Source organism: Sminthopsis crassicaudata, chromosome 1 (genome assembly GCF_048593235.1).
Source record: "Sminthopsis crassicaudata isolate SCR6 chromosome 1, ASM4859323v1, whole genome shotgun sequence".
NCBI classification, from domain to species: Eukaryota; Metazoa; Chordata; class Mammalia; order Dasyuromorphia; family Dasyuridae; genus Sminthopsis; species Sminthopsis crassicaudata.
The window spans coordinates 78,483,575-78,505,625 of record NC_133617.1 but is presented as its reverse complement, the minus strand read 5'-3'; the positions used below and the strand labels follow the sequence as shown (position 1 = coordinate 78,505,625).

General features: G+C 35.0%; 1 protein-coding gene across 2 annotated transcripts in view; it reads right to left on the bottom strand.

The window, feature by feature from the left end:
* ZC3H3 (zinc finger CCCH-type containing 3) overlaps positions 1-22,051 on the bottom strand; it is a 509,307-nt gene that overhangs the window by 248,248 nt on the left and 239,008 nt on the right. The window lies entirely within an intron of this gene.

The following is a 22,051-nucleotide window of genomic DNA, read 5'->3' as shown; positions in this document are numbered from 1 at the left end:
TATTAAACACATATTCAATGTATAAAACCTCTATATAATATTTCCAAGCTTTTGTTTCAAATAGCCTATCTATTCATTACATAAATGTCTTGTAACAGTGCCCAATCCTCTGCTTACCTGCCTTTTATCAGCTTATGAAAAACAGCACAAGAGACGGGAGAAGGGGATGGGAAGATGTGATTGGCGTAGGGGAGAAGGGTTGCTGAGTATTGAGTAGAATTTTAACATCAAGGGCCAAATGGGGACAAACACAGAAAGAAATAACACCTCCTTTTCAACCTCCCAACACCATAGCCAACCTCCTCAGAGACCTAGAATATATCTCTACATGGGTGTGCTCTTATAAAACAGTATAACCCTTTCACTCTCCCCCATCCTTGCCCTTTAGATTAATGTTTAATGTTATTTATCTGATGTTTAGAGTTAATTTATGGAGCACTCGTTATCAAGAGTTTATCAAAAAGCGGGAGTGCCATGTCTTGAAGATGTAAATATGAAAAATTAAATAATTCTTATCCTCAAGGAACATACATTCTAACAAGAAAGACCACAATTATAAAATTTAGATATAAAAAGAATAACTAAACTAAATAAAAGGTAATTAGGTAATAGTTGAGGAGATCATACCTTCCGTATAAAGGTGATACTTGAAGGAAAAGGATAATATGAGGAATTGAGAAAGATTACATGATAAGCATGGGAGATGACTAGGGCAAAGCACAGAAATAGAGGATACTGTGAAAGAGCAAGAGAAAAAAAAAGTCTGGATGAATTGCATAATGTAGGAAGGAGACAAATGTCTAATAAAATTAGAAAGACAGATGGAGCTAGTTTGTGAAGAGCTTATGTTATATACAATTATTATATAACATAACAATTACATTTTATCCTAAAGGCAGTAGGGAAATAATAGATTAAGTAGCACAATGAAATGATCAAATCAAGACCTAAGGAAAATCATTCCAGAAGCTATAGGAATAGAATATGGAAGTTGACACAATACGATTTTACAACTGATTATATGGAGGCAAAGGGAGAGTCAAGAATTAAGAATGACAAGTAGATTATGAACATGAGTGACCAGGAAGATGAAGGCATCTTTAATAAATAGGTGGGTTTGGGAGAGAAGCTATCCCTAGGACATTCATTTTGAAATACCCACTAGGTAGCTGGTGACATGGGACTGACACTCATGGATGAGACTGGAACTGTTTGTATAAATTCCATTTCACTGGAATACTCATGAAACCCAGAAGAACTAATGAAGTCAAAGATGAAGGAGAGAAGACACAGACTTATTACAGGGCCTTAGGGAATACCCAAAATGAATGATGATACAGCAAAGAAAACTAAAGAAGAGGCCAAGCATGTAGGAAGATAACCAGGAGAAAACAATGACACAAAAATCCAGAGAAGACAAAAGGTATTTAACAGTGTCAAATGCAACAAAGAGGTCAAGAAAAATGAAGACTTCCAAATCTGATGGTATTTTCTCAATCAAGAGTTCCTTGGTAACTTCAGAGAAAAATACTGAATGATGATATCTGAAGCCAGAAATACAAAGGATTTAGAACAAAAACAAGAGGAAATTAAGGAAATGAGCTTTTTGTGAGGCAAAAAGATTATTTTTAAAATAAAAATATATTGATATCTTTTGTTGGTATGGTAGCTATAATGCATTGCTCAAAGTCAGACCTGAGTTCAAATTCTGCCTCAGATGCTATTTCTGTGACCTTGGACAAGTTATTTAACCATTGTCTATCTTGATCTCTTCATCTATAAAATGGGGATGATAATAGTTGTCATGTGGATCAATTGATAACAAATGCAAAGTGTTTTATAAGCATTATAATGCTATATAAATGCTAGTTATGATTAAGCTACATTACCTACTTTTCCCCATATTCATTTCTTTAATCTCTTACAAAAAGCCAAAATTTATAATAATGAATAAAAAAGAGGGAAAATAAGTTCACCAAAACTAATCAATATGTTTAAAAAGTTTAAGATTATATACCATGTAGCATGCAGAAAGGTTAGTTTTGACAAAGACAAAGGAAAAGAATAAAGAATAAGGATGATGTCAAAGATTTTGAGATGAGAAGGTAAAAAGGGGGAGCCTCACAAAGAACAGTTCAATTTTCTCTGTAAAGTAAGAGGACTGTTTTCATCTGAGACAAGTAGTCTGGGAAGGGGAAAGCATAAAGAGGGACATAAAAGTTTGAAATATAGTAGCTTCTGCAGGGAGTGAGATAAGGAATTACTTGGAAAGAAATAAAAGAATTACACTGCAGCAGTGAGAGCCCAGTTGAAGTTAGTAACATGAATCCACAATGTATCTAGATTGCATATACTTCTTTAATCTCTGTTCAGCAGTATGCAAGATGCAGGAGATATATGATTATAATAACCCACAACAAGGGTTTAGTAAGGAATGAGTATTATTAGACAAGGGTGCAAGGGATTTGAGATTTGATGATAGAATATAGTTAAATTGGTTATCAATAGGGAGGATATTGTAAAGGACAAAAGAATTGTCAGAGATGGGGTAAATAGCCTAAGAAAATACTGAAATGTGGAGGTTTGTGAAATGGGAGTGCCATAGGAGGATAAAAAATAGATTAAGAGGGGAAAGGAATAAGAAGAGATGAAATGATAGATTATAATCAGAGGAATTTTGGAGTTCTTGAATTAGGATGTGAAATATTTTGAGTCATAATGAGACCTCAAGTAGGCAAAATGAAGGAGTAGATCATGAGCTTTAAAGACCTAAAAGTGGGAAGTTAAGGGAATTTGAAGGAGCACTGAAAGGAATGCCTAAGGGTAAGAGTTAGGGAAGAAAGGAAGATGATGAACAAAATGCTGAACTGCTTTAAAGGAGAGAGATTGACTTAGGGAATGGTATACAACAGCCATAGTGACTTGAATAGGTTGAGAAATTGTGATACTTCAAATAAGAAGAGGTTGCTGAATCATAAAAGTAAAAGTAGCATCTGGAAATGGAAAAGAAGTACAAGAATGTTTCAACTCTCTCAAGAAGATCAATGATGCTCATTTGGGAGTATCCCTGAAGGTAAGAGGTCCAAGATAAAGAAAAGATTATTTACTATGGAAAAAGAATTCAAGAGGGCACAGTAGAATGGGTGGACAGAGTTGGAAAAGAGCATGGATTGAAAAAGTTAAAGGTTAAGACTAAGGAAGAAAGAACAGGAGTTGTAATTTTGGAAATAATTTTTTTTTTTGTTTTTTGCTTTCAGGTAAACTGTGACAAGTGTAACGCAGTAATAGAGAGAGAAAAGATTGGTGTGAAATTTGGCTAACAAATTAATGCTTTAGAAATGTCTTTAAAAGCATTATGAAAGACCACACTCTATCCAATAATGGGAGGATAAACTGAGAACAAGTTAGAAATTTCAGGAAGGATAAATTTTTTTATCAAGTAAAGGGATCACAGATCATATATTATAGCTAAAAGAGGATTCTCAGATCATCTACTGTAGTGCTGCTCATTTTACAGAAGAGGAAACTGATCTTCAAGAAGGCTGAGTTACTTAAGATGATATAAATAGTACACAGAAGAGCTATGACTTATAATGCTATATGTAATAGGAGCAATTCACATTTCTAAAGCTCTTTAAATTTTAAAAAAGTGTTTTCTCCACAGCAACCTTGAAAGTAGGTAAGGAAAATATTATCCCCATTTAACAGATGAGGAAAAAGAAATAGGTAGGAAGTGATTTAGCAAAGCTCATTTGGCTAAGATTTGAGTCAGAATCCTAAGGTCTCTTGACCCAAGACTGTTCTTCTTTCCTTTTCACCATATTGTCTCCCAAAAAACAGAGCTTTCAACACCAGAGTCTTCATTTCACACTGATGTTTGGGAATATCTTGGAGGTATGTTTTTCTAGCAGTGTCTTATTACCAAAGAAGCCAGTGGTATTGGTGTACTGAATCTGAGGTCAGAATACATAGGCCATGTATTCTGGGCTCAAATTCAGGTTCTAACACTACATGAATGACACTAAATAATCCATTTTTCTTCTCTCCAATTTATTTTTCTTATTTCTAAAGATTTAAAATAGATTAGGAGTTAGATTACCTTTAATGGGGTCTTCTAGTTCTAAATCCTATATCCTTGGTTCAGAATGGCTCACCATTCTGAGAACTATCAAAAGTCATACAAAGATACAGAAAAAAAGATAAGAAGAAAAACGGGAGATTACAATAGTAAAGAATAAAAAGAGACAGAACATGGAGGGGAAAGGGAAAACAGACAATGTAAGTCAGTATCTCATAAGTCAACATGCATTTATTAAGTGCTTACAAACATTATATATAATGGGGAAAAGCTATAAGCATTCCCAATAAGATAAGAGGTAAAAACAAGCATTCCCATTATCACCACTTTTATTCAATATTAAATTATTAATTATAATTAATAATTACAAATATTAATAAACTTAGCTCTTCTCTCAGCAATTCAGTGATCCAAGGCATTTCCAATCAACTTTAGATGGAAAATGTCATCTGCATTCAGAGAGAGAACTATGGAGACTGAATGCAAATTGAAGAATACTATTTTCATTTTTCTTTCTTTTGTTTTTTTTCCCTTTTTTTTCTCCTTTGTTCTGATTTTTCTCTCCCAACATGACTCTCATGGAAATATGTATTAAAAAAATGTACATATATAACTTAAAAAAATTTTTTTTAAATTATTAAGTGCATACTAGGTGCCAGACAGAGAAGCAAAAACTCAATTTCTACCCTCAAAGAGCCCACATTATAAGGTGGAAGGCAAAATGCAAATTAATTATGGACATGGAAGATACATACAGAACAAATGTAAAGTTATCTCAAAAAGAAGGTAGGATTGGAGCCAAGTCTTGAAGGAAGCCAGAACAAACTTATCAGTGACAATGGAGTATAAGCTGGGGCCTTCATTAACAGAGGCAGCTGAAATCAGCAAGCAAGTTGGGCTCAATAAATGACAGTGTAATTCCTTTGGAAAAGCCTCAGGATTTTCAAGTCTACACATGTTCCTTCACAAACTAAAGCTTGTCTAACAGGTTGGAGCTTACTTGACCTCTATAGCTAAAAGTTGATCTAGTGAATATTTTAGAATGGTTTATTGGAAACCTGGTAAAGTAAAAGGGTAGGAACAAATGACAGGAAGCAAACTAACAAAAGCTTGCTAGTCATTTGTGACTAGCCTAGACTCTAGTGAATTCTTCATCCTTAAAAATCTCTGGATGTAAGCAACTGCTATTTTCTTTTTTTTTTTTTCTTTTTTATTAATGCTCTTTCTTTTCTTTCTTTCCTTCTTTCTTTCTTTTTTCTTTCACAATTAGGGTTAAGTGACTTGCCCAGTTAAATGTCTGAGACCAGATTTGAACCAAGTCCACTTCGCTATCCCTGAAGCTCTTTATTTTCAAAACATTTGCAAGGATAATTTTTCAACATTGACCCTTGCAAAATCTTTTGTTCCAATTCCCCCCCCCCTAGATAACAAGTAATCTAATATATGTTAAACATGGTAAAAATATTTATAAATTGAATATAGGCATACATATCAGATCAAAAAGGAAGAAAAATGAGAAAATAAAATTCAAGCAAACAACAACAAAAGAAGTGAAAATACTATGTTGTGACCCACACTGTAGATGTGTAGATGGCTCTTTTATCAGAAGACCATTGGAACTGGTCTGAATCACCTCATTATTGAAGAGAGCCACGTCCATCAGAGTTGATCATTGTATAATATTATTATATGATATTGTGTAATATTGTAATAATATTGTATAATGATATAATAATAATATATATAATAACATTGTATAATATTGCTGTGTACAATGATTTCCTGGTTCTGCTTACTTTACTTAGCATCAGGTCATGTGAGTCTCTCCAGGCCTCTCTGCAATCATCCTGCTGATCATTTCTTACAGAGCAACAATATTCCATAATATTCATATACCACAATTTATTCAGCCATTCTCCAATTGATGGACATCCATTCAGTTTCCGTTTTTTGCCACTACAAAAAGGGCTACCACAAATGTTTTTGCACATGTGGGTCCCTTTCCTTCCTTTAAGATGTCTTTGGGATATAAGCCCAGTAGAAACACTGATGGATCAAAGGGTGTGCACAGTAACTGCTAACTTTTTTGTGAAATGATAATCCATAAATTAATGATTTGTACCAGTCTTTCAAAGTAGAAACTCCCCTCACTCCCCCTACTTCTTCAAGTCTATCAATCAAAGGTTTCTGACTACATCAGCTAAAGGAATTTCCCAACTGTGGTGGCCTCTGTTATAAGACATCCAGCTGGCAAAGGTTGGGTGGGTCATCTACAGTGCTGAGCTTTGGGATGTAGTGTTCTGTTTCTGTACATCGTAATCATTCTCTGGGAGCAGGATTTCTTGGGAAGCTTCTGGAAGGCAGCCTTCCTTTCAGTTCAGTTCAATAATCCCAAAATGCAGCCAGGAGCTAAAGTCCTTTACTGTCTCTTTCCAAATGCTATCTCCTGATCCTTTATTCTCTCCTTCAAGTCTTGTCTCCTTCACTTGGGGCTCAGCTAGCTTTCTGGAGGCCTTCCTCTCTCCTTGATTCCCCGAGAGCTCTTGTCTAAGTGTCTCCAGCCAGCACCACAGTCAAATCTTGAATGAATCTTTCCATTGAATCCTGGCTCCTTATATCCTCCCAGAGAATGGGCTTGTGGGTACTCCCTGAGCTTGTGGGAGCTCCTTAAAAGTATGCTCTCTTGAAGGTGTAAAGTCTAATGTGTGAACCAATGAGTGAACTCCTTTAAAGGTGTAAACTCCTGTAAAGGTTTGAACTCCTTTAAAGGTGTGAACTAAGTTCATAAATACCTTGTAAGAATCCTAACATTGGGATGCCATCAATGGCTAGTTGCCAAAAAAAAGAAAAAGTAGGTGGGGGGAGATCCTGAGACCAACAGCATTAATATAACAGGGTCTATTGAAATGATTGCAATGCTTACTGCAAATCTCAAATCTTTCTTAATCTGTGAGCATATATTCATGTCAGATCCACGATAAGTATTAAATAAACATTCTGGAATTTGGTTGTCTGTGTATGTCCAAGTCATGCATTGACAACCTAAGTGAAGAATTGTTCTAAATGAAGTGAATGGTCATACCCATTATTTAATCTAGATGTTGCAGGGGAGCCTCTTTCCCTCAGAATCTCAGAATAAGAGAAGGCTTTAGCCATATTAGTCTGTCACAAATCTGAGCAGGTTTGTTACATTATCCCCATCTAGAAGTTACCCAAAATTTGTCAAGGATCTCACTATATGCTAAAGCAGCAGGCTAACCTTTTGGATCATTTTGATTGAGAGGTTTTTTTCCAAGTCTTCAGATTGCTGTTACACTCATAGCCAAAGGGAGACTTAGAGAAAGAATCCATTATTGATTGGTCCTGGAAGCAGCAGTTTCTTGACTTGGAGGATAATAAGAAAGTTTATGTTAACTATGTTTAAGGGTAAAAGAAGGAACAAAGAAAAAGGTGACTGTTTTGAGGGTTGGGAAGAGGGTTAGGAAAATTATCATGGAAATAAAGAAAAAGCATGCTATTTTGTTTCTGTCTTCATTAAAGAGAACAAACTTCAAATCTGAAAAATGAGAACAAAAGGGGCTAACAGAGCCTAAATCTCTTTTAAATAAGCAAGAATATGTTAAGAAAATACCCAATGAGTTCAAATCACCAAACCTAGGTCAAAGTACTAAAAGAACAAACTATCAGAAGTGGTTGATGAATAACTGTAGGAGATCCCTGAGGAATCAGAAAGAATGAAAGTGTTACTACCTAACTGAAGACAAATAAGTCCCAATTTTAAAAGGAGAAAAAAAGTATATACTTCAAACTATATTAAGATTGGTAGGTCAGTCTGATTTCATGGGGAAGTAAAAGGGGAGGATGCAGAGATAGTAAAAAAAAAAAAAAGAAAGAAAAAGGAAAAAAAAGATAGTTTCTATGAGCATCTCAAAGAAAGTACTAATCACATATAAGAAAAATGCATAACAAAAATAAAATAGATAATTATAATGATATAAAGTGAAACTTTTACACACAACAAATCAACACATTGAGACTAAAAAGGAAAGTGGTTGATTAAGACAAGTAATCTTTACATCAAATACCTCCAATCAGGTATGTATATAGGTATATATGTATATGTAAAGTCTGGGCTAGCTCCCTGAAGAGCTCAGAATCAGCCAGAATCAGGATAAGCAAAAGTCCTTGCCCCACATTGGGTGCCAAAATGTGAAGTTCTGTTTTCTCTAGATTGTTATTGTTCTCTGGGAGGAGATCTCTTGGGGGGCTTCTGGGAAGGCAGCCTTAGTTTTAGTTCCAGTACCAGTAATCCCCAAAATGCAGCCAAGAGTTAAAGTCCTTTACTGTCTCTTTCCAAATCTTCTCTCCAGCTCCCTCTGAATCCAAAGCCTCCAGCCAGCACAAAGGTAGATGTGGGAATGAATCAGACTCCACCTCTGAGAGTGGGATTGTGGGCTTCTGAGTGCTTGGCCCTGAGAATTTCTTGCTTATATGGTGCACACTGAGCATACACCAATCATTTCACCACTAGGAAACCAATATTTTTTGTAGGATTAAATCAACGCTAAATTAAAATTAATCATTATCTCCTTAATTCCACTCAGTTCTGGCCCATAACATCTCCTTGTAGGATTAAATCAATTGTCTTTATTCATTCCAGTGACTCAGCACCTTGTAAAAATCCTAACATGTACGTGTGTGTATAAAATATATACATATTTATAAATAAAAAAGGCCAATCCCCAACAGATACCAATTATTCCCAATGGATATTGGTTTAAAAAACATTATTAAGCAGATAAATGAGTACTCCACAAATCATTAGCAACAACAACCAAGAATAAACCAAAACATAAATTAAAATAACTCTCAAGTTTCACTTAACATTGAACAAACTGGAAAATTTGACAGAAGACAAGAAAAGCAAATTGCTGGAGGGGCTGTGGAAAGAAAGGCATGCAATTATGTCTGTGGGCTGTGGAGTGGTCCAACAATTCTGGAAAGTAAAGGAATGACTATAATGTCCATACTTGATTATAATAAAGCATTTACCTCAAAATGGTCAATGATAAAATTAAAGATCCCACATATAAAATAAATGATTATAAATTAAAGAATACCTAAAAAATATGATTCATTAATGCACTGAATTTATACATTAATATATTATAATGTAATGAAAAACAATAAATATGAATTCCATAAAGAAGTATAATGTTAATTGTTAAGAACAATAACAAAGAAACTGATTTCTGTGAAATTATAATGACCTAACTTAGACCCAAGTAAGAAATATGAAAGGGAAAACCTCACTTTGAAGAGATGGAAATTATGGGTATGGAACACAAGATATGTTGGACATGATATATTAGTTAATTTCCAAACTGTATTTTGATTGCTTTTTTCTTCTTTTTCTTTAAGAAGGGATGGCTTTATAGGAGGGGGGAAAGAAAAGTAAAATATTAAGAAATTAATTATTTAAAAACAAAAAAAAACATAGGAATAAATTTTGTTTTAAATAATAAAGCTCTAGAACACCAGCCCTAAAATCAAATCTCTTCAAGGGGCAGAATAGTAAGAAGGACAATAACTACACCCTTCAAAATAAAACTTACCTCAAAAAATGTAAAAACATGAGCCCAAATCCTGATAGAGAAATCCAAGAAATTCAGTGAGTCATTTTTCCAGCTTAGGTCGGTATAGTGAAGAATCCAGCCAGGAGCATGGGATGATATGGAACATTCCAGTACACTGGAAGAGTCCTAGACTCATACCAGGGCACTGGAATGGGAACAGAGACCCAGCTTTGGGAGCTGCTATTGATCTAGGCTAAGTTGAAGAGGGCACCTGCAGCTAGGGGTGTCATTTGAGGATGAGAATGGTTGCTGGTCTCAGGCAGTATAATTACCCAGAGTCCAGAAACAAGCAATGTAGTTTGGACTGCAAGGAAAAGAGCATGGCCTTAGTTCCCAGGTACTAGCCAAGTCTCTATAGACAATTAACCAGACCAGGAATTCCAAACTAAAGGGAAGCTTATAATTTTATCATGCTGAACTAGCAGTTTCCCAGATGGTTGAGAATGACTGAATATAGTAGTAGTCCATCACTGCTTAGGCTCAAAACCAGGCCAAGGATTTATATATAGCAATTAGATCAGGGAATAGTGATCAGGCTTTTTCCTGGGTCAAAGCACCAGAAAAATATTGAATGCATGTGGGTCACTAGATTCAGCTTGGGATCATCCTTGAGATCATGGAATAGCACAACACTCAATATCTAAAGAAAGTAGCAACAGGATAAGTCCAGACATTTGCTCCAAAAGTATAAAGAAGTTAGCCTCATGTGAAGTCCAAAAACAGAAAATAAACTAAAGGAATAAAAAACTATAGAAAAATAGAAAACTACTATGGGAATAGGTGTAATGAAAACACAAACCTGGAAGAGAACTCTAAAACATTCACAAAGGGTATGTGAGGGAAGAGAGGAGACAGGATACCATAGTTTGAAAAGATAATCAATCAGAATTCCAGGGAGAGATGAAACTCCCCTAAAAAAAAAAAAAAAAAAAAAAAAAAAAAAGAGAGAGAGAGAGAGAGAGAGAAAATGTTTTCACCTTTTTTTGTTTGTTTGTTTTAGTTGTTTTTAAATTGTTTTTTTAATCAGTGAGAGAGTAACAAGAAAAAGTTGGAAAAGAAATGAGAGCTATGAAAGAACTAAAATGTAAGCTTGTCAAAGAGGTGCAAAACCCTGCCCAAACATCATACTTTGTGAAAATAAAATGGACTAAGGGAACCCAATGACTCCATGAGATAATAATATTAAAACAAAATCAAAAGACTGAAGAAAAAAAGGAAGAATAAAACATAAAATAATTCAGAGCAAAAGCAACTAAGTTAGAAAACAATCAATATTGGGTTTTTCCCCCCCCTGAGGCTGGGGTTAAGTGACTTGCCCAGGGTCACACAGCTAGGAAGTGTTAAGTGTCTGAGACCAGATTTGAACTCGGGTCCTCCTGAATTCAAGACTGGTGGCTGCCCCAAAATCAGTCAATATTGTGATAGCTGTCTTATACAGACCTGCAATATACTCCCCTCCTCTTTTTCTCAATTATTTTAGTACCTGGCTCACATTCTCCCCTCTTCAACATCTGCCCTCACACTTGGGGACATCAATATCCAAAAACTAACATTGCTCCAAAAATTTTATCCCTTTAGTTTCTCAATATGTCACATCTTCCACTCATAAAAACACACACAAAAACAACCAAACTCTTGATCTTTCAATAAATGTATCACTTCCAAGCTGGAGAACTCTTCTTATCTGATCATTATCTATTTTACTGATTTTCCATTTACTTCCCAGCCTTCTTATCAAACACTATTTTCTTTATCTATTCTGTGATCTCCAAATCCGTAATTCCTCTATTTGTTCCCAGGTACTCACTCCACACTAGTAACTTCCTCTTCCCCCCCTTCCCCCTATCTTGATCCCTTGGTGAACCAGCTCAATTCTACTCTATCATTTTCTCATGAGTTCTTGGCACCCTTAAGTTAATATCAATAGTGCCTACTTTACATGTAACTGGAGTAAAATACCACACACACACACACACACACACACACACACACACACACACACACACACACACACAATTGTGCCTGGCCAACCCTCAACCTTAGATGACCACTATCACACAATGCTTTTGCTTCTATAGATGTGATGCTGAACAAAGGTGGAAAATATCAACAAGTATTCTAACTAGGTCTACTTTCAGCTACCAAACAAACCTTCTGTCTTATCAACCTTACCAATTCACTATCTCACTCTTTATAGTGTCTCCTCCAAACCTTTTAACCTTCCTCAATCTTTTTATAGCTTCTCTAATCTCCACTCCAGAGTTGATTTTTGCTCATAATTAAGAAAAACTTAAAAAAACAAAAACAAAAACAAAAACAAATAAAAAAATGAGGCTATTTGCTAATAGATTCCTCTTTCCCCCTTTTCTCCATGTGTTGATATTCACTTATCTTCTGTCACTATTCCCTCCTTTCACCTTTGTTTCACACAAGCAAGCCCTACCTACTTCTTGCCATAGCTAACCCATCTACATGCTACAAAATCCCATTCCATTCTGTGTCTTCTTCCAACAGATTCCCCTCTATCACCCCCACTCTTTCACTCATCTTTGATCTTTGTCTTTGGTTTCTTTTGTGTTGCCTACAAAAATGCTTTTATCTACCTCATCCTCAAGAAAGCCCCTACTTGATAATTCTATCCCTAATGACTATTATTTCTACCTTCTGTGGCTAAACTCCTTGAGAAGACTGTCTATAAAAGGTACTTCCACCTTCTTCTTAATCCCAAATAATCCTGCCTTCTTGACCTCATGATTCTTCCAAAACTGCTCTCCAAAGTTAGTAATGATATTGTAATAGCCAAATCCAACAGTCTTCTTTCAGTCCTTTTCTTGACCTATCTGCAGCCTATGATATTACTAATCACCTCCTCTCTTTTCTAGGTTTTCAGAATATTCCTCTCTCCTGTTCTCCTACCTATCTGACCATGTCTCCTTAGTCTCCTTTGCTGGATCCTTATTTCATTCACACACATAAACTGTGGGTATGCTCTGGTCTTTTCATTAAGAATGCTTGAAAGTCCTCTATTTAGTAAGTATCCATTTTTCCCCTGAAGGATTTACTTGATTTTGCTAGGTAGGCTACTCTTGTTTGTAATCTTAGCTCCTTTGGTTTCTGAAAAATCATATTCCAAATCTTTTACTCCTTTAATGTAGAAGTCTCTAAATCAGGTGTGATTCTAACTGGGACTCCACAATATTTAAATTATTTCTTTCTGGTTGTGTGAAGAGTTTTCTTTTTGATGATGAAACTCTGGAATTTGGCTATCGCTTTCCTGAGAGTTTTCACTTTGGGATCTCTGTCAGGAAATGATCAGTGGATTCCTTTGATTTTAATTTGATCCTCTGAATCTGTAAGTTATCAATGCAGTTTTCCTAGATAATTTCTTGAAATATGATGTCTAGCCTCTTAAATTATAGCTTAAAGGTAAATAATTATTTTTATCTCTTCTTGATCTGTTGTTCAGGTCAGTTGTTTTTCTAATGAGATAATGCACATTTTTTTTTTCTATTCTTTCAACTTTGTTTTATTATTCCTTAGTTTCTCATGGAGTCATTAGATTCCACTTGCCTGATTTTAAGGAATTATTTTCTTTAGTGAAACTTTGTATCTCTTTTTCCATCTGACCAATTAAATTTTGTTTTGTTTTATTACTTAAGAAGCTCTTTTCTTGAGTGAATTTGTGTGCCTCTTTTACTATGTAGCTAATTCTGTTGGTATTGTTTTCTTCAGTATTTTTTTTGCCTCTTTTTCCAAGCTGTTAATTCTCTTCACAATTTTTTTTCTACTACTATTTTCTTTCTTTAACTCTTCTGGAACTCTTGTTGGGTTTGGGTTCAATTAACATTTTTCTTTAAGGCTTTATTTGTAAGCTATTTTCACATGACAGTCTTCTTCTGAGTTTACATCTTGGTCTTTAATGTCCTGCCACTGTAGAAGCCTTTAAAGGCCATATTCCTTTTTGTTATCATTTGCTCATTTTTCCAGCTGAAATGATCAACAATGAATTGTCATCATTTTCTTATTGTTTTTATTTACAGTTAATTAGTTTTGGTCCTTTAAAATTGTTGAAGTTACAGCTATTTTTCTCTAATAGGTTAATCTTAGAAACCTAGTTCTCTTCGTAATAACTGATCCATTCTGGCTGCAAGGAATTAGCTGATCTTAAGAGGATGCAAGGGAACATAAGGGAATCAGGCCTAATATCTTTTACACCACCAAGGATATGTCTGCCTTGCTGTTCAAAAAGTCTAAGCTATTATCAGTAAATTTGCAGAGAACTTCAAACAATGAGCATTTCTTAGTTATATGGAAGGAAGAATGGTATTGTTGCTAGTATTTCATTACCAGACTTATCAATCACACTGTTCCCTGTACCTCAGCTCTACAACCAATCATATTTTTCCATGTACCTCAGCAATGCCATGTTATTACCTATCCTATTCTGATCTTTGTTCTGTATTCCCCAAAATCAATAAAAGAAAACTGTCCCCCTTATTTAAGGTCTTAACTGACTGAGGAGCTAAAATCCTATTCACTGATAGATTCATATTTTACAATAACATGTTCATGTTTGGTGTCTCAGTCTGCCTTAAAATGTTATACAGCTTATTTCTTGACTCTTATCTCTTGGGGAGGCACTATCCCAATCTTCAGGCTTTTTCATGTTATTCTCAGAGCTAGTTCTGGGGAGTCTACAAGTTTTTGATGCTTCCCAGATGATGTGATCTGGGGAGAAGTGTCACCACTACTTTTCTGGTCGACACTCTGGTCTTTACCCAGGAAGAATTCCTGGTCCACTACAGCCACAAGCACTAGTCCTCTTTGCCTTGACGTTGTAACCAGGGGTCCTGCTCCCTTGTTATTATTGATCCCTGCACTTCTCTTGGTCCTGAAGCTGTGACCCAGAACTGTATATGGGTAACAGATTTGCTGATCAGTGCCAGCAAAGAGTTCCCTATAATCTCTTTCTGACCAGTTGTCCAGCCCCCTTACCATCTCTGGCTAAGAACACCTCAAAATACTGGGTAGCTGTTCCCACTTCAAGTTGGGCTCTGGACAGAACACCAGCATTAACAAACTTCTGCTAACTCCCTAAATTCTCTTAGGCAAGAAAAGTATCTCTTGCTTTTTTTTGGTCTTGCTACTCTAAAATTTAATTGAAGGAATAATTTTAAAGTTATTTGGAGGGGAGTAATGAGAGTTCAGATGAGCTGCCTTTCATCTACCATCTTTAATCTTTAATAACTGATCCTTTCTAGTCTTTTTATACCCTACTTCCCAGTATGCACTCTTCAATCTAGTAACAATGGCCTTCTTGTTCCTTAAATTAAGGAACTCTTGGTATTTTCTCTGGTTGTCCCCATGCCTAAAATATTCTCTCTCATCTCTACTTCCTAGCTTCTTTAGTTTCCTCCCTATCCCAACTAAAGTTTAATCTTCTACAGGAAGCCTTTCCTAACCCAGCTTAATTCTAGTGCTTTCCTTCTTTTAATTATTTACCATTTATTGTGTACATAAGTTGACTATATATGCTTGTTGTCTCTCTCATTAGACTGTGAACTTTGAGAATAGGCTGTCTTTTGCCTCTTTTTGTAAACATAGTGACTGCCATATAGTAATTGTTTAATAAATGTTTATCAAAGACTCATCCTTTTGCCTTTGAGAGGAGAGAACTAGGACTAATAAATGGATATTATAGGGATGTAGATTTGATACAATAAAGCAAAATACTACTTTACAAATAAAGTTGTTCCAAAATGCAATAGGTTGCCTATGGAAGTGACCTACTCTTTTCATAGCACCTTCCCATCAGCAGAGACATTCAAGTGAAGTCTAGATGATATCTTGGCCAAAGTTAAGTTAAAGAAGAGAATTTATTTAAGTGTGCTTGAGTTAAATGGCTCTTAAGGTTGCTTCCAATGGAAAAATTCAATTATCATATGAAATACCCCACTTAGACCCAGACTACTGAGTGGTATATTGCACAAAAGTATCTTTAATCCTCACCAATTATACTTCTTTGGGCTGCAAGATGGAAGAGAACATTTTAAAATATTAATATCACAAAACATTGTGCTATGTTGAAGTGACCATATTAGTACTACGTAATATCAATAAATACTCACTATGTAATACAACCCAGCTAAAGCTATTCTATAGCAGGGAGAAATTGATTCTACTATGATTTCGACACAACTCCCTTGCCTTCTTTCCTTTAAACTCAGAATGGCCCTGGTAAATCCTGTCTGTAGGCCCTTCAGCTTCTAAGTAGTCAAGTCTACTTTATAACCTGTCCTTCAGGCTAAAGAATTCATTGTGCGTGACATGGTCTTCCCCTAACTTTAGTGCTTCAATGCTCAAGTTCCTCTAATGTGACAAGTGAGTAATAAAATGTAGTGTGATGATACTGTTTCTAAAACAAAACAAAAAACAAACAAACAAAAAAACAAAAACAAAAACAAAAAACAAAAAGGGCTGTCACCCCTAGGAGGAAGGGAAGAAAAAGAAGAAAAGAAGGGGCAATTGAGCAATGTCTTCTACTTTCTTATCTCTTCTTCCTGTTGAGGTAAAACAAATATTCTCCTGATAAAGCCCCTAGCAAAATCTGAAGGTTTTATCCAGACGAGAACATAGGTTTTAAGTCAATGGCAAGTCACACAAATGAAGCCAGTCTATCTCAGAGACATTTGCTGACAAGCTGCCATGGGAAACTAGATGCTACCTCTCAGCTAGCTTCAACAAGCCATTTGTTTGACTAAATATGGAACTGTGTTGACTGGTAAATAGAAAATAATGTGCTCTAATTGATTCACTTCCAGCTGATCCTCTTCACTGATATTTCTGGAGTCATTGTCTTTACTGCAGATGCAGTATCATTTCCCTCTATTCATATACTGTCCAGACAAACGTTAGTAATGGGATTTAAGTATTCTTATCACTCCAAATCTGAACACTATCCGCATAAGCTGTGGATTTAATGTCACCTTCTGTTTGCAACACATTATCCCAAAACATACCATTTAGGCTGAAATGAGCTTGTACTGGAATTAGATAAAAATACATTCAAAGGATCTAAAGAATCATAAATTGGATTCTCAACTTCTCTTGGGAAGACAGGCTACAAACTAGCTCCTAATGTGTTCCATATTAGCAAAGGCCCAGAAGCCTTGCCAAGTCTTAAGAGAGCTGGCTTAAGCAGTTTTCTAAGTAACCCAGATATTCAAGGGATTCCTATGGTAATGTGGATGGCTTTTCCCCCTCTGTTAGTAAGCTGCTCTGGTATTTGTCCTAGTAAATCTCCTAAATTTTTTCTACTCAAAAGAGATAAGACAAAAGTTTCTCCCTAGCCACTGGCCTTAAAGGGCTTAAGGCTATCCAGATTTGATCAAAGGTCATATATAGTATTCTATTAACTATTTTGTTCCCTTAGCAATGGCAATCTTACCAGAGCAGGCCTGTCAATAGATGCAGGGTTTTTCAGCACCAAAAATGAGCTAAATAGTTTTGCACTTTTCTAGCCTATTTAAGAGTACTGAAAACAACAAATATTAAGCAGATAATGCAAAGCCTGTGTAGGGTAAAAGAACTATAAAGATGAAAAATAAAAACTAACAGAGCTGACAATCTAAGAAGTGGTAAAGCATAAGAAGCATAAAAAGTATGATCCAATGTAGAATATCAAACAAGAGATCCAAAATGCTTTAGGAAAAAATTGAGAACGTAAGATTCACTTTCAGTTTTGTGTGTGTGTGTGTATGTGTGTGTATGTGGGCCTATGTGTATCATGAGCATGTATATGCTGGGGGGGGGAACAAAGGGAATGAGAGGGAAGGCATGGAAGAAGTAAAAGAATTTTAACAAGCAGAGATGAGGAAAAAGTGTCTTCTAAAAGGGATGATGATCTATGAGTATGTCAAGAGAGAAACTAGCAACATGGGAAAAGGAAATAGCACAGGTGTGTATATATGGATAATTGTGTGCATGTACATGAAATGTGTGTGTGTGCGTGTGTTCGTTCCCCTCCCTCCCCCCTCTCTCCCTCCCTCCCCCCCTCTCTCTCATTTTCAACCAAATTCCAGAATATCAATGGTGCTAATGATTTTGAGGTTTAGGTTTCTCTTACTCCAAAGTTTCCTCCCCTCTGCCCAACCTCATTACAACTTAGTGACTCACAGGACAGAATTCATCTTAGTGTTCTGAAGGGAAAGGATCAGAATTATCTTCTTATACAGAGTTAAAAAGACTAACATGGATATTCACAAGCTGTTCGTGTAACAGTGTGTTTTTCTTATTCCTGGTAGTTTGAAAAACTTCCCACAAACCATGCAAAATCTCAGTATCACTGCAGATCTGAATGCAAAATTGACATCTTAAGAGTCTCTAAAGTAGAGAATGAACCAATCAAAAGACAATCTGACAAGTGAGAAGATTAAAGGTGTCACTCCCCCTTTCTTTGGCTGGGGGAGAGGAGAGGATGGATTACATATCAATCCATTCCTTTGTTTTAGCCTGAAGACTATGCCTGAAGAAATCCTCATCCATTTTTTTTTTTTTTTTTTTACTTCCCCAACTTGGCTTTGTTGATTAATGAGAAGAATAAGTCCTATACTCACTCTGCTTTAGGGAGCCTTGGCTTACAAAGAAAAACTAGTGGAAAGATTCATAATCATTTCAGTTGGATAAATAAGGCATTTGAAAAAGGACTGCTCATTTGATAAGAATTGCATGAAAACTAGAAAAAAGGTTTGGCAGAAATTGGGTTTGCACCAAAATCTTACACCATATACCACCCCCCCCCCCCCGAAAAGGTCTAAATGGATAGGCAACAGAAGCCTTAATATAAAAGATCAATTTTTTTTTTTAAAGAGGAGAAATGATATCTTTAAGATCATGAGGAAAGCTTATAACCAAACAAAGGATAAAAGAAATAAAAAAGATAGATGATTTTATGAAATAAGAGCTTTTGCATAAGCAAATTGAAGCAAAGTAGAAAAGAAATTATAATTAGAAAGGAAAAATTAATAAATGTCTGACAAAACTTTGAAAATCAAAATTATACATATTTGAAACAAATATATTATGACCAAGATCCACTGCTGAATAAATAAGTGGTCAAAGGATATAAGCAGTTTTCAAAAGAAAAACAATGCAAAATGCAAACATATAAAATTGTTACAAATTAAATATTAAATATAAATACCCACACACATACTAAAACAATGCTGACATTTCACCTCCCATCCAGAAAACTAGCAAGCATTATAAAAGACAGAACGTTGAAAGAGCTATGAGGGAAGATAAACGTACTATTAAAACTGCTGGTGGGAATACAACTCATTCTAGGTAATAATAATGATAATAATAATAACTTAACATATAAACTTTATGGCTAAAAGCTCTTTATGTGATTTATCCAATTTAACAAATGATTAGTTTAACTGAATAAACATGCCCATTGTGGGCATGATACATATTTGAAAAAGAATATAGTTTCTGCCCTGAAGAAGCCCACAGCCTAAGAGAAAAAATTAACACAAGCATATAAATAACAATAATAAAATTCAGAATATTATTATGAATATAGGAGAGGAATAATGATAATAATAATTATTAATATTTATGTACCAAACACTGTACCAGGGTACTTTACAAATATTACCTCACTGATCTTCACAACAACCCTATGAATTAGGTGCTATAGTTATCCCCATTTTATAGATGAGGAAATTGAGGCAAACATAGATTAAGCAACTTGTGCTAAGTCATTCAGTTAGTTATCTTAGGCCAAATTTTAACTCAAGTCTTTCTGACTCAGGCCCAGCACAATGTACTACTTTTAGCTATTATAACATACAATATACAAGCTATTACATTTTGTTTCTTATTCTTTTCTTCATTATACATTAATTACATATGAATGTAACCAATATGAACATTTCAGTATAAGAAGAACAACAGAAAAGAGAAGTATAGATGAAACTGTGAACTTCTATTATTTGCACTTTTTAAAAAAGTATATGATAGAATGAATCATGGCCTACTTATCCATCCCCTTTTGAAGTATTTTTTAAATGTTTCACAGATAAATTTTTTTTTAATTTTGCCATCACTATCATTCACTATCTTCCTATACTCTCCCAGTAAGTACCCCTTTCCTATCCAAAAAAGTTGTAAATAATTTGAATAAAGGTAAAGATGGCACACATCAAATTTTCAGATGATGCAATGGTAACAAGAATGGCTAATATACTAGACAGCACTCTCATGAGTTCAAAAAATCTTGATAAATTAAAACACTGGGCCAAATCAACAAGATGAAATTTAACAACTAGAAAAACAAAGTCATACTTAGGTTCAAAAATTAATTTATTATGTACAAGGATGTTTAAACAGCAACTCACTTGAAAAAAAAATTTTGGGGAGTTTTAGAAGATTAAAAGTTGCATGAGTCAACAGTGTGACATGGTAGCCAAAAACAGCTAGTCAAAACTAAAGCTGCACTATAGTATTGGACCTCATCTGGAATATTGTGTTCAGTTGTGGGAGTCAAATTTTAGGAAAAACATTACAATTAGTTGGAATAGCAAATAGCTAAGCACAGTATTCCAAATAATGATTAGGTAAAAAATTCAAAAATTTAATCTAGAGTACATAAAACTTATAAGAGACATAAGAATTTTCAAGTATCTTAAGGGCTGTCATAAAGAAAAGAGATTAAGACTTTTTCTGCTTGATCCCAGGGGGGAGAAAAACAATAAGTAGAAGCTTCAAAAAGATGATTTAGGCTTAAAATAAGGAAAATGTATTAATAAACAAAGTTGTCTCAAAGCAAAATGGGTTGTCTCCTAAGGTAGATAATGAATTTCTACTAGTAGCTAGGTAGAACAATGGATACAGCATGAGCCTGAAATGAAGACCTGAGTTCAAATTCAACCTCAACCACTGACTAGCTAGCTGGGTGACCCTGGGATAGTCATATACCAATTTGCCTCAGTTTCCTCAACTGTAAAGGGGGAGATAATAATTATAAAGGACTTAGGACAATGCTTGGCATATGCTAAGTACTCCATAAATGTTTATTCCTTTCCCCTCTTTACCAAGTGGGTCTAAAAACAGAGACTGCTATAAAGAAGAATCTTCTTCAGATACAGTTTGTATTAGTCAATCACTGAGACTTACTTCCAACTCTTGACATTATATGATTCTATATCAGTTTTTAAGCAAAGAGAATACAAGGCTCAAAGCTGAATGTAGCAACAAAGAACCTAAGGAAACACAAGAAAATTATTTTGTTTTTCTTCTTAATCTTTCCCTAGAAGGAAGGTGCTACTGCTTGGAAAGTTGCCAGCCTCAGAAGAGCATAGGTAAATCATGTTTGATGTTAAATTCAGTTGGATCATAACAAATAGGGTTTCTCATTTTAATTAAAGCAGGTCTTCAAGGTCATCTACTATGTAGCATTTTGTTGAAATATTTGAATTCTGGCATATGTTTCAAAGTAATATAACAACATTCTTTTTCAAGTATTTTATAATATAGCCTGATCAACAATTCAAATTCACTTTTTCCTCACTATCAAGCTCATTTGAAGAGGTATAGAGATGTGTTGCATGTGACATTGGTGGTCATATTTATGAGATTCAGATAATTGCAACCTATTGAAGAAAACACTGAACAATAATTAGAAATCGTTTAATAAACTTTCTGTACAACTCCTAACTTTTTAGAGGAGTAAACTTAGCTCTATAAGGGAAAGTAGATTAGTTAAGGTCATACTGCCATTTAAGAGCAAAGTTAATAATCAGTTTTCCTGGTTCCCAATCTAGCATTCATTCTATAACACTACACTGTCTCTTAACCTCATAATAAAAACCAAACTCAATTAAGGATCATACTAAGCTTTCTCTTGGCCTCTCACTCCATATGAAGGACAGACCAAAAAGTCCTCCTCCTTTAGTCTTGGAGATGAATTTGCCACAATGTACTCAGAAATTACGTAGAAATGAAAATTGCATTCAAGTCACTTAAAGCAATATGTTTAGAGAAAATTAGTAATTTTAGCTTTACTGTTTTTTTTTTTTTTTTAAATCAGAAGCATTTTATACTTAAATTCTCTCTTAAGGATCACGTCAAAATATCCATTTTCAAAGTGGATTCAAAGTGACTCATAATGAATTCAGGGAAACATGGAAAGATTCATGACTTGATACAGAAATCTGGTCAGTTCAATGAAAGAATCTTAACTCCAGAGTTCTGACAGTGAAACATATTTCCCTCCTCTTTGCAGAGGTATGGACAAGAAGGCATGTTGCCAGATGTGGCCAATGTGTTGTTG